General features: G+C 43.9%; 1 protein-coding gene across 1 annotated transcript in view; it reads left to right on the top strand.

Annotated features, from left to right (window-relative positions):
* Window positions 1-7,490: 7,490 nt before the first annotated feature.
* Window positions 7,491-11,880, top strand: part of DYM (dymeclin) — a 286,000-nt gene continuing 281,610 nt past the window's right edge. The window contains exon 1 of the mRNA XM_004684007.2: window positions 7,491-7,749. The gene's annotated coding sequence lies outside the window, so the exon portion shown is untranslated. The remainder of the gene's footprint in view (window positions 7,750-11,880) is intronic.

Below are 11,880 nucleotides of genomic sequence, written 5' to 3'. Positions count from 1 at the left end.
CTTCCTGGATACCTATCTCCATTCTTCTCACAAAGGCAGCATAGACAGATGAGGTCATAATCCTTTTGATTTATATGGCTGGCTTCTGGGAGATTCACTTTGCTTAGAGATATGAGCACCTCATTCTTGTATTATTATATAAAATACATCCTTTTGGGCTCTCCCTGGTGGTGTTGGAATCTGGAACTTCCCCTTTTCCTAGGGACCACCCTGTTACAGTGGCACAACAGCTTTGGACACAGCCCTGCAAGCTAGCTGCAACCACTTCAGTGCAAGCTCAATCCCCAGCCCCGGAGGTGACCCACATAGCTCAGCAGACTTCTCCTGTTTTGCCCACTGCTCCCCTCAGCAGTGTGTTTCAGTCAATCTGTCTGTTCTGCTCCCCACTCTGTCTCTGGTGAATCCTCTCACTGCCCATGCACCTCTGGTCTGTACCCCAGTTCTGTATGCATAAATAAATATCTTTTTAAAAATACATGCTTTTATAAAAAATATCTAGTGTCAAACAAGATGGGTCTTGTAAAAGTGTGTGTGGTGATCAGATGGTGATGCCGTTCTAGATTCATTGGGACGAGTTCTAGAGTAGCATGCAGTCCAATAATTAGTGCCCGCGTCCCTGGCCTACTTCTCACTTTTCTTACTTCTGTTACTGTGGCTTCCACAGGGGTGTCAGTTCACCTGGATCTCTGCCTCCTGATTTTCCTTTTATGCTTCAGTCTGTTTTGGCTTTTTCTTCTTCTTGCCTCTCATGGTGTGGAAGCTTCTAAGAAGATGGGTGCTGAGGCCCACATGAAAACACTTCTTACCTAGTAAGTTAGTTGTCACCAATAAGTGACTGATCACACCCACTGAGATCAGTTATATTTGCTCAAATTATCCCTGTAGTATTTGTTAGTACTCAGTAACACAGACCAAACCTCTAGTTAGTTTGCTCAAATCCTAGCCCCCTGTTACCTCAGAATGTGACCTCATGTGGACTGGGTCATTGTAGATGGAAGGAGTTAAGATGAGAGCAGCAGGGTGGGTCCTAATACAAATGGGGAGTGACCCATAAAGGGGGTAGCTTGGATGCAGAGACGCACACAGAGAACACTGTGAGAAGATGAAGGCAAGGATCAGGATGACCCTTCTATAAGCCAAGGAAAGTCACAGATTCCCCCGGATGCAAGAGGAGTCAGGGAACATTCTCCAACACAGCCCTGAGCAAGGAATGTCTGCCTGCAGTTCAGACTTCTGGCCTCTAGAATTATGAGATAATATATTTCTGGGCCTCCCTGGTGGTGCAAGAGGTTAAGTCTCAGTGCTATGAAGCTATCAGCAGCCACTGCAGCACAAGTTTGAGCCCTGGCCAGGGAGCTGACCCACAAAGAGCAGCAGACCTCTCCTGTTACATTCGCTGCTCCCCTCAGCAGTGGATTTGTCAATCTGCCTGTTCTGCACCCCACTTTGTCTCTGGTGAGTCCTCTCACCCTTCTTCTGTACCTCTGGCCTACACCCCAGCTCTTGTATGCCTAAATAAATAAAATCAATCTTTAACCCAAAAACTCAGCAAAAACAGTAACATATCCCAGGATCACAGTCCATTTTAGCTGCAAAGGCAGAATCCCTCTGAACAACTCAGGGGGAAGCTTGCACACTGGTTGTTTTGGCAAACCGAGCTCTGAGATGGCCTTTTCCAGTAAGTGTGGCTTTCATAGTCCAACTACCTGGCTTTCATCACCACTGGCCAGCTTGTTGATGTTTGGAAGATTAATATTTTCCTCCTGTATTTCTTGTCTCAGGACGTTTTATTTTCTTTCTTTATTTTGTTTTGAATATTTTTTCCTCTTACTACCACCCCTGTGTCCTCATGTCCCTACCACCCCTCATGTCCCTTTTCCTCCCTCTCACTCTTCACCTTAGCCCTCAGGATGCTTATTATTGATGTCCAGTGATTTTTTTCTTTTGGCCAAAAAATTTTGAAAGTGTTTTATGTTGTTAATTTCTGTTACATGAATGTCCAGTATTTGCTTTTATCATTCTGACTTGTTTTGCTGCATGCAATCTTCAGATTTCCTCCATTTTTTTTGTGACGGTGTGATAGTCCATGGTGTATATGGTATCACATCTTTTTGATCCATTCACCCACAAAAGGAGATTTAGGCTGCTTCCATATATTTAACTTCTTAACATTGCAAAATGGAGATGATAAATAAGTTCCTATTCTGGACAACAAGATGACCATAAAATGTAATATATCTAAAACTTTTAGAACAGTATCTAGCCCAGGGAGCTGTTTTCAAAACATCATTACATAATATTAGTTGGTGACTCATACTAGTTTGTCCCCAGCAGGAAGATGACAGTGACAATGGCACACTGCCCCTCCCCTAGGCAGCACCACCATGCTGAACAACTCTCTCAGGAGAAAAGTACCAGGAACTGTGGCAATCTGGCTGTCCCGGGGACTACCTCCTGAGGCTTAGCCTCAGGGCTTCAGAGAAGGAAGGACAAACTGCTTACCTGCCCAGCCCAGCTGTGCGCTCTTGCAGGCAGGAGGGCTGGAGAACTGTGTGGCCTCTCACTCGGCCAGGCAAGAATCCTGGCTCTGTGGAGATGCACCTGCTGCAGTCTCACTGGGACTGCTGGCAGCTGGCATTGCAGGACTTTCCTTATCATAGCATCTTGTCAAGACTTAGAAGATGCTGGTTCAGGAGCCTGCTCAGTGCAGCCATCTGCATGGTTTGTCAGCCACGTCTGAATCTTTTTGCAACCCTAGCTCATCCCCTATGTTTAAAATGAAGAGATTAGGTAATTACCGATATACCTTACCAACTGTACTTTATTTGATCCTCTGCTCAAATGCATGTAGAGATTGGAATCTCATTTTTCTACCAAACATACCATTTCACTATTAGTCAGCTTACTTTTACTTAGCCTATTGTTTTCTAAGCTATTACATAGAATTTTAGGACCTCCCTCATGACCTAGGTGTTGAGTCTCAGCACTACAACACCCATGGCATGAATTTGAGCCCTGGCCAGGTTGCTAACCCACACGGTGCAACAGATCTCTTCTGTTGTGTTAGTTCCTGACACACTGCTCCCCTCAGCAGCATGTTTCAGTAGATCTGCTTGTTCTGCTCCCCACTGTTTCTGATAACCCTTTCTCATAGGATTGTGTGGAGATTTAAACAGGGTAACAGTGAAAAGTTCATAGAAAATAACCCATAATGTGAACTGTTAATTATTCATACTGTTATCATTGCTATAAAGTTTCATGGAGCTGACTTCTGCATCTTAGCACCTCACCCCTTTGGTCCTATTTTGGTTCCTTGGGACGATACAAAATAAGTTTGGTCGTGCTCATTGAGAATAGCTACCATATTTATCTCGAGTTTTTTCTTAATCTGGCATGTAGTTTCCAGGCTGTGCTTCTCAGCTAGATCAGGAATCTATTTCTGGTTAATCTTAGCTCTTCGATGAGGAATTCCCAGAGACTAGCAGCTGCAGCACATGAATTGATTAACATCTGGATTATGCAGGTGAACTATATTATTTTAAAAAACATGCTACATGTCTGCCTTTAGTTTAATTCTCAAAGCAACTCTCAGTAGACTATTCTTATCTCCATTTACTGAGAAGAAAACTAGGTTTAGAGAGGTTAAATAGCTGGTATAGACTGCATGTTTCTGTTCCCCCAAACACATATCTCCAATGGGATAGTATTAGGAAGGAGAACTTCTCAGAAGTAATTAGGTTTAGATGAGGTTCTCAGGGGAAAGCCCCCCACGATGGCTATAGTGTCTTTGTTAGAAGAGTAATGACTAGAACTTGGTTTCTCTGTCATGTGAGGATGCAATTAAAAGTTGGTCCTCACCAGAAAAGGACGCTCACCAGATATCTGATCTGTCACTGCCTTGATCTCAAACATCCTAACCTACAAAGATTCGAGAAATAAATATCTGTTAAATACTCCTGCCAGTGATATTCTGTTAGAGCAGTCTGAACTAAGTAGTTCTTTCAGAATCATACAGCTCATAAATTATGCAACCAAAATTCAAATCTAGGTTTGACTCCAAGTCTCTTCTTTCTCAGGGAAGATGAGAATCTGAGTAGAGTTTTGGGAATAGTCTCAACACAATACTTTGGAGATAGTTTTGATCTGCTAGTGAAGTGGCTTTCTGTTAGGCCTAGGTCCTTGTTGGCTCTTTAGTTGCTAAAAGGAGGTAAAGACTGAAATCTGAAGAGCTGCATCCCAGACTTTGCAAACATAGGGGAGCCTGGGGAAGGTTTGAAGGATACCTGGGCTACCTTACAGCTTCATTCACTTTCTGCTCCCACTCATTTCTTCCTGTTCAAATGCTGCAATTTGTGTATCTCATGAACACTTGTAAGTCACCTTAAATGCTTTTCAGCAGAGTCTAAACAAGCCAAGCAATGAACGATTCAGCTCTGCTCTGTCCCATTTACTAAATCACTTGTAAATTGAACTTTCTGGAACCCAGCAAATTCTTTAAGTAGCCTTCCCTGCTTACATGTATGTCACTTTCTTGGCCTGCAATAAAATATTCACTATTTTTAAAAAAAGGTAAAGGAAGGTCTGAGCAGAGTAATAACAGACACCAGGCTGTGGGTAGGAGTGTCATCAGTGTATTCAAACGACTGCAGAAGCCAATCCAAGGCAGCCTGAGTATGAAGGAGGCAGAGTGGAGGTGAGATTAGATGGGTGGGATGGATCTGAGCGTTGAGGCGTATGGTAGCATTGGCTTTAATTCTGAATGAGGGAGGATGTTACTGGAAGTCCTTCAGCAGATGGGGATAATCTCATGTATGTAGATGAAGAGACAGAATTATGGTTAGTGCTTCAGAGAAAATCAACATTAAATAGTAAGCTTACTCTAAGATGGTCAGTATATTTCATTTTCTGGGTAAACCTGGTAGAAGTTTCATAAGTCCACAGGCAAGATCATTTGTGCCTTTAACCATGTATTCCTGAAGGGCCATACTGGCACTTTTGATGATTTAGATTAGCTCTGTTTTGTTTGTTTTGAATTTCAGTTTTGCAGGCATCCATATTATTATTAAAATGTTGATGAAAATTCTGTTAGTCCTAGGTGACTAATTGTCATTGCTTATTTCTGGAAAAGTTATTCCCTTGGGGCTGGATACCAGGCTCTGTTGCTTTTCTTGTCCTTCATGGCAATTTGGCTCAATTTTTAATTGTATAATGTCTGTCTCTTCCACAAGACCATACTATGCTTCTTGAGGCCAGTTCTGATGCACAGGGAACAAAGACTTGTTAAGTAAACATTCATTGAACCAATGAGTCCTGAGGAACTCTCTGGAACGTCAGAATAGTGAGTAGGATGAAGAAGTTACCCAGAATTACAATTCTCTCACCATAATGAGACTTGATATTTCACTGTTTGTCTTTCCTGTTTAAACAAACACATTTCTGGCCCTCCCTGGTTGTGCAGCAGGTTAAAACACAGCACTACAAGTGAGCTGCAGCAACTTCAGCCCTGAGTTCCATCCTTGGCCCCAGAGATGACCACATGGTGCAACAGACCTCTCCTGACTCGCCCGCTGCTCCTCTCAGCAGTGTACTTCGTCCATCTGCCTGTTCTGCTCCCCACTCTGTCTCTGGTGAATCTTCTTACTGCTCCTACATCTCTGGCCTGTACCCCAGTTCTGTATGTGTAAATAAATAAATCTTTAAAAAAAAATAAGCAAACATATTTCTGGGGCTTTCCCTGGTGGTGCAACCAGCTAGCATAGCACCACAGAGCTATTCACAGTCACTGCAGCCAGGGAGATGACCCACATGATGTGGCAGACCTCTCCTGACCCACCTGCTGCTTCCCTCAGCAGTGTATTTCAGTAGATCTGTCTGTTCTGCTCCCCACTCTGTCTTTCACCCCTCATATCTCTGGCCTACATCCCAATTCTAGTATGCACAAATAAACAAATCTTTAAAAATAAATAGATAAACACATTACAGTTCTTTCTCATAGCAGTCTAATCAAAATGAGCTAGGACAGCTATATTAAGACAGCTATCCTAATAATAGAAAGGAAATATTAAAGTTCACAACTGGGTTGCTTTGAAGTAGAGTAAGTGGCATCTTACTCTACTTCAGTTCCAAAGAGATACCCACAATTATTGCTAGGTTATTTAGGGTAGATAGTGATTATAATTTTTGGGACAGGAAAAAATTATAATGTACCATGTATGAATTTGACTTTGGTGCCTGACTCTCCTTTTTGCTAAAATTTTAAAATAAAATTTTACATGTAATTCATTCTCATTTTAGAAAAATTAGAAAATGCATAGGGGAAAACTAGTTTTAACCTTGCACAATTCCTGAAAATTAATGACTGTTAGTATTCTTTTAGATATTCCCATGCATATAGACATAGATATTGTAAATACAACTCATTTAGTAAAGTTGAGTCATATTCTATGCATTTTATATCACAGACTGTGGGTATAGCCCAGAGGTGGGGCGACAAAAGGGGTGGTGAGGGGATTCACCAGAGATAGAGTGGGGAGCAGAACAGACAGATATACTGAAATACACAGCTGGGAGGAGCAGCTGGTAAGACAACAGAGGTCTGCAGTGCCATGTGGGTCAGCTCTCTGAGCGGGGGATGGAACTCAAGCTTCAGTGACTGTGTTTTAACTCTGTACCATCAGGGAGGGCTTGGTGCCCACCTCTTTAAATTAGGACGCCAGGTGCTTTGTGTTTAAGTATGTTTTCCTGTAGTAACCCTGCAAGTTCAGGAAACTGAGTATCAATAGATAATGGAAAAGTATATTGAAGATCTGTACAATTCTTTCCAGAGGACAGCGGCACACGTTGATTATATCATGGAAAAAGCTGGAATCGCTCTCAAATAACTCAAATTATTTGGAGTTACAAAAAAATGCATAGGACACTGGAAACAGCCCATAGTGTGACTGTTTATCATCGTTATCGATAACATCAACACCACCTGGGAAATATCACCTCCCTGTGCATCTTTAGAAGAGGAAATTGCCTGGGAGTGGCGAATAACTCAAGAAAGTCAGTCTGGTAACTTCAACTCAACTGACTTCAAATTCTGTACTTTTGGCATTGCATCTAATGGATAGTCCTTCCTGTAGAAAACTAACCTTTCTGACAGTATTGCAGGCACTTTTAATCCTGCTAGCATCCTCCACCAAAAATGATTTTCTTCCCAATTCTTCAGTCCTAAAGGAAATTGACTTTGGGATGGTTATACGGTTAAAATTAACAGGGATCTTAATAAAGTTAAGCCACAGGAAGAACTGGTGTGGGGTAAGCAATGACTCCAGCACCAAAGCACCGGGGTGTAGAGGCTCAGCGATTTAAGATTTCGCCACGTGGCTTGGCGGTTGCCCTGAGCCGCTCCCGGCGGCGAAACGCTGAATTCCCGCCGGACTACATTTCCCACAAGTCCGCGCGCGCTGCGTACCACGTGACCGCCGACGGGAGCGCGCCTGGCCGTTCGGTCCTAGCCGCGTTCTCCGCCGCTTCCCTCTTCTCTCCCCGCCTCCCGGCGTCTGCACCGAGGCGGCCCAGGCGGAATCGGAGCCGGAGCCGGAGCCGGAGCCGGAGCTGGGGCCTCAGAGACGTGGAAACATGGAGGCCTGAGCGGCGTGCGCCACCCCGGCTTCGGCGGCGCCGCGGCTTCTCCTGATTGCCGCCTGCCACCCGCTCGTCGATCTGTGAGCTGGAAGCGGACCTCCCTGCCGGCTGAGACAGGTGGGCTGTGGCGCCGCCCCTGGCAGCGCGGCCCTGGCAGCCCGGCGGCACCCCCGCCCCTTGGCGCGGGTTAGGGAACACCCCCCCTCCCCGCCACCAGCCAGCGCCGGGCGCTGAGGGACTGCTGCGCTTGGGCGGGGGAGAAGCGTCCCTTCCCGTCCCGGAGGCTCAGGCTCGGGCTACTCTGTGGCTGGACCTGAGCCTGGAGAAATGCCCCTCTCCTCCCGCCCCACAGGGTACAGTGGCACTCAGAATGGAGGGGTGTGTTAACCCAGAGCGTGACAGGGACCCCTGTCGGGGTCTGGTAGGAGTTGGGGGCGGGGGTCATGGAGAGCAAGTCGATGCTTTGGAAAATGGGGCGATGTTGGTTTGACAAATCGGCGTGTGATGGGCAGGGTGAGCAGTAGTTTTTTTTTTGTTTTTGTTTTTGACATACGTATTTTAATTTTTATTGGGATGTAATTCCCACACCTTAAAAATCACCCTTCGAAAAGTACAACGAAAGCACAACTCCTGGTTTTTAGCATATTCCAAGGGTTGAGCAACGGTCTAATTCTCGAACATTTTTCTCACCCAGAAAGGAAACCCGAACCTCCTAGTAGTCACTTTTCATTCTCCCCTTCCTCACCCCTGACAGCGAACCACTGTTTTAACAAAAGGGTGAAAAGGTAGGAAGGTAGCTCTGGTACCTGCGGACGGCAGACTGTGGTGGGCTGGTGAAGCTGTAGGCTGAAGGTGCTGACCTTGGGTAGAGCAGTGTTGGAATGGCAGTCTCCTGGGGGTGTGCCGGATCTCCGAGGGGCACATGGAGTGTGATCCTCGAAGGGGAGAAGGGAAGTCGCAGGCAGAGGGGTGTAAAGAGAAGCTGCTGTGCTCAGAGACCTTACAGAGGAAGCCAGGTGTAGGCTGGGCAAGAGCAAATAGTCCCATTCTGCAGATGAAGAACCAGTGTTTTAGAGGGTAGGTGATTGTTTAAGCTCATAACCTTAATAAACAAGGCAAAATGAGATGGGGATTAGGTGGCAGAGAATTGAGGTGGGGCAGCATGGCAGTAAGGAGTTTCCGTTCTTAAAAATATCACGGCTGTATACTTAGGATAGATAGGCCAAGGACTCTGTGTGCTTTTTAAATATAGAAAATTCCCAACAGTGAATAATAGTTCCCCGTGTACCCATTACCTAGTCCTAACAGCTAGTAACTCAGGTTAATTTAGTTTCACCTACACTGCTGTCTACTCCTATCCCCCACCCCCAGTTTTTAAAAGCAGGTCACAGAGACATCAGTATTTCATTGATAAACATTTCAATATGTATCTATAGACAGTTAAATCATTCTTTTTAAAATGTATGCTCCAAACCATTATCACACCAAAAAAATTAATATCATTAGTATTTAGAAGTATTAGGATCATTAGTATTAAGTATTTAGAAAAAAGCCCATTAACTTATTTTTTAGCATGTGATGACAATTCAAGAGTATAAGCGATGCACACACTGATGTTTGACTTAAAAATGTAGATACACTACTTTCCTGAATTTTTCATTTTCTTAATTAATATAGTTCAACCTTCTACAAAAAGTTTGAAGAGTTGTAACTTTGGTTGACTTGTTAATTTAAGGGATTTTGTGAGGAGGAGAAAAATAGATGTGAAATATACTGCAACATGCACAAATAACTTTTATTTCTTAATCATCTAAATTTGGGGACAATTTGTTTATGCTTTTCTAGATGTTTTCTCATATTATTAGGCATTGCTTAATGTGTGTGGATTAGTTTTCTGTGACTACTGTAACAACTTACTACAAATTTAGTAGTTTGAAACAACAGAAATTTATTATTGTATAGTTCTGTAACCTGGAAGTCCAAACTGGGTCTCACCACGCTAATACCAAGGTGTTCTGGTCTGGAGGTTCAAAGGAGACTGTTTCCTTGATTAGCTCGGCTTCTGGACACTACCATATTTGGTGCCTCAGGCCTCTTCCTCCATCTTTAAAGCCAGCAGCATTAAGTCTCTCTGACCCTTCTGTGCAATTTCTGACCACATCTGTGGAAGGTTCTCCACTTACAAGGACACACATGGTTATGAGGCCTACCTGGATAATTCAGAACAATTTCCCCTTCTGGAAGTCCTTAATTACACATGCAAAATTCCTTTTGTCATGTAAGGTAACAAAATCACAGGTTCTATAGAAAAATATGTGGCTGTCTTTGGGGGGGGTCTGTTATGCCTACCACAGTGTGTTTGGGGTATTATGCAGAGACTTACGACAATAAGTAATTTCCTTTGCAGCTACTAATGCAGTGCAAGTGTCATCTTTCACTTTGTGGGTAATGGGAGTGGCCAGTGCAGGGCAGGACGGTTCCAGTTTCCTTTTAGTGATAATAAACAAATATGTGGTGAAAATACCTGTGACACATGAAATGTAATTTTTGGTAAAATAAAACCTTTAAAACTGATCAAGTTTAAAAGAAATGTCACATTTAAAGTTTTTCTTTATTGGGCCTTCCCTGGTGACTCAGGGGTTGAAGCACAGCATGAGTTCCATCCCCCATCAGGCACATGGCGTGTCAGACCTCTCCTGACCCACTCGCTGCTCTTTTCAGCAGTGTATTTCAGTGGATCTGCCTGTTCCACTTCCCACTCTGTCTCTGTGAATCCTCTCACCCTCCTCCCCTTGTACCTTAGGCCTGTGCTCCAGCTCTTGTATGCATAAATAAATAAATCTTAAAAAAAAAGTTTTCCTTTATTTTGTTTTGGCCTCTTTTTTTCATGGTCATCATTTTTAAGTTTTGTATACTTACATCAGAGAGTTTATAATGCTCAGCTGTTAATTGACGGCACAGGACGCGCTGGGGCAATGATGCCCTGGCCGGAATGAGAGGGCAGGACTGACTGTCCCACTGGGTGATGGAAGCATCCCCTGTTCCGCAGGAAGTCTCTAATAGTGGAGGGGAAAATTTCAGCAAGAACCAGCTACTGTGAAACTTGGGTTTGAAGTCCTTCTAGGGTTTTCCTTCTGTGAACCAGCTGTGCATGGTTGAGTGATGTGGGCCTGAAAAACTGGGAGGTGGGGACAGCAAATGACTATTGCTTCTCTTCTTTCCCCAGGATGGGGGTGGGGGGGTGGGGGCTGGAAGTGAGGGAAGAAACTGAATCTTACAGGTGGAAAGGATTTCTGAAAGTCCTCTAGTTTGGTAGCCTGCGTCCACTTCCAAGGTGGCTCTTGAGGTCTTGGTGTCTGGTGTGAAGGTCCTGGTTCTCTGGTGGTGGTGTTTTAGCCTACTGCTGTTCAGGTGTAATGGGAATTGCTAAATATGTCCTGCCTTGAGCTCATTTTCCCTGGTGAGGTTCTTTCAGAGCCTAATGTGCCAAACTTTGGCTTAAAAACATTTCAGCATGTAAACATTTTCTAAGTTACTTTCACTTACTTCTAGACAAAATAATCAGTAGGGTTGAGAACGACTTACAAACTAATCTAATTATTATGCTTTTCAGTTTTTTTTTTCTCATTCCTTTAAGGAAGTTTGGACCTTTTGATTTCTTCCCTAATTTTTATCAAGTTCCTTAAAAATGCAGATACCAGGTGAGTGAAGGGCGTCAAAAGGTTCAAGCTGCCAGTTATAAAATAATTAAAATCGTGGGGATATGATGCAGAGCATGATGGTTGTAGTTAGTAATATCACGTTAGATTTGAAAATTGCCAAGAGTAGATCTCATAGGCAGGAGAAAACTGGTAGCTTGTTGATGGATGCTGACTCCACTTATTCTGGCATTCATTTTGCAGTATTATCATACATGGAATCTTTGTTGTATCCCTGAAACTAAAGTTATCAGTTATATTTCAATTAAAAACTGTGGATGTGGGGGTCCTCCCCAGTGGCGCAGTGAGTTAAAGGGCAGCACTGGGAATCTGGCCACAGCTACTTTGGTGCAAGTTCGATTGTGCCCTGTAGCTGACCCACCTGGCCCAGCAGACCTCTCCTGTCTCACCCACTGCTCCCCTCAGTAGTGAATGTACTTGGTCAGTCTGCCTGTTCTGCTCCCCACTCTGGTGAATCCTCTCTCTGCCTCTGCACCTCTGGCCTGCATCGCAGTTCTGTATAAATAAATAAAGAAATCCTTTTTTTTTT

This window comes from Condylura cristata, unplaced genomic scaffold (genome assembly GCF_000260355.1).
Source record: "Condylura cristata isolate star-nosed mole 26May11 unplaced genomic scaffold, ConCri1.0 scaffold00016, whole genome shotgun sequence".
Taxonomy (NCBI): Eukaryota; Metazoa; Chordata; class Mammalia; order Eulipotyphla; family Talpidae; genus Condylura; species Condylura cristata.
This window is presented reverse-complemented; position numbering and strand designations above follow the sequence as displayed.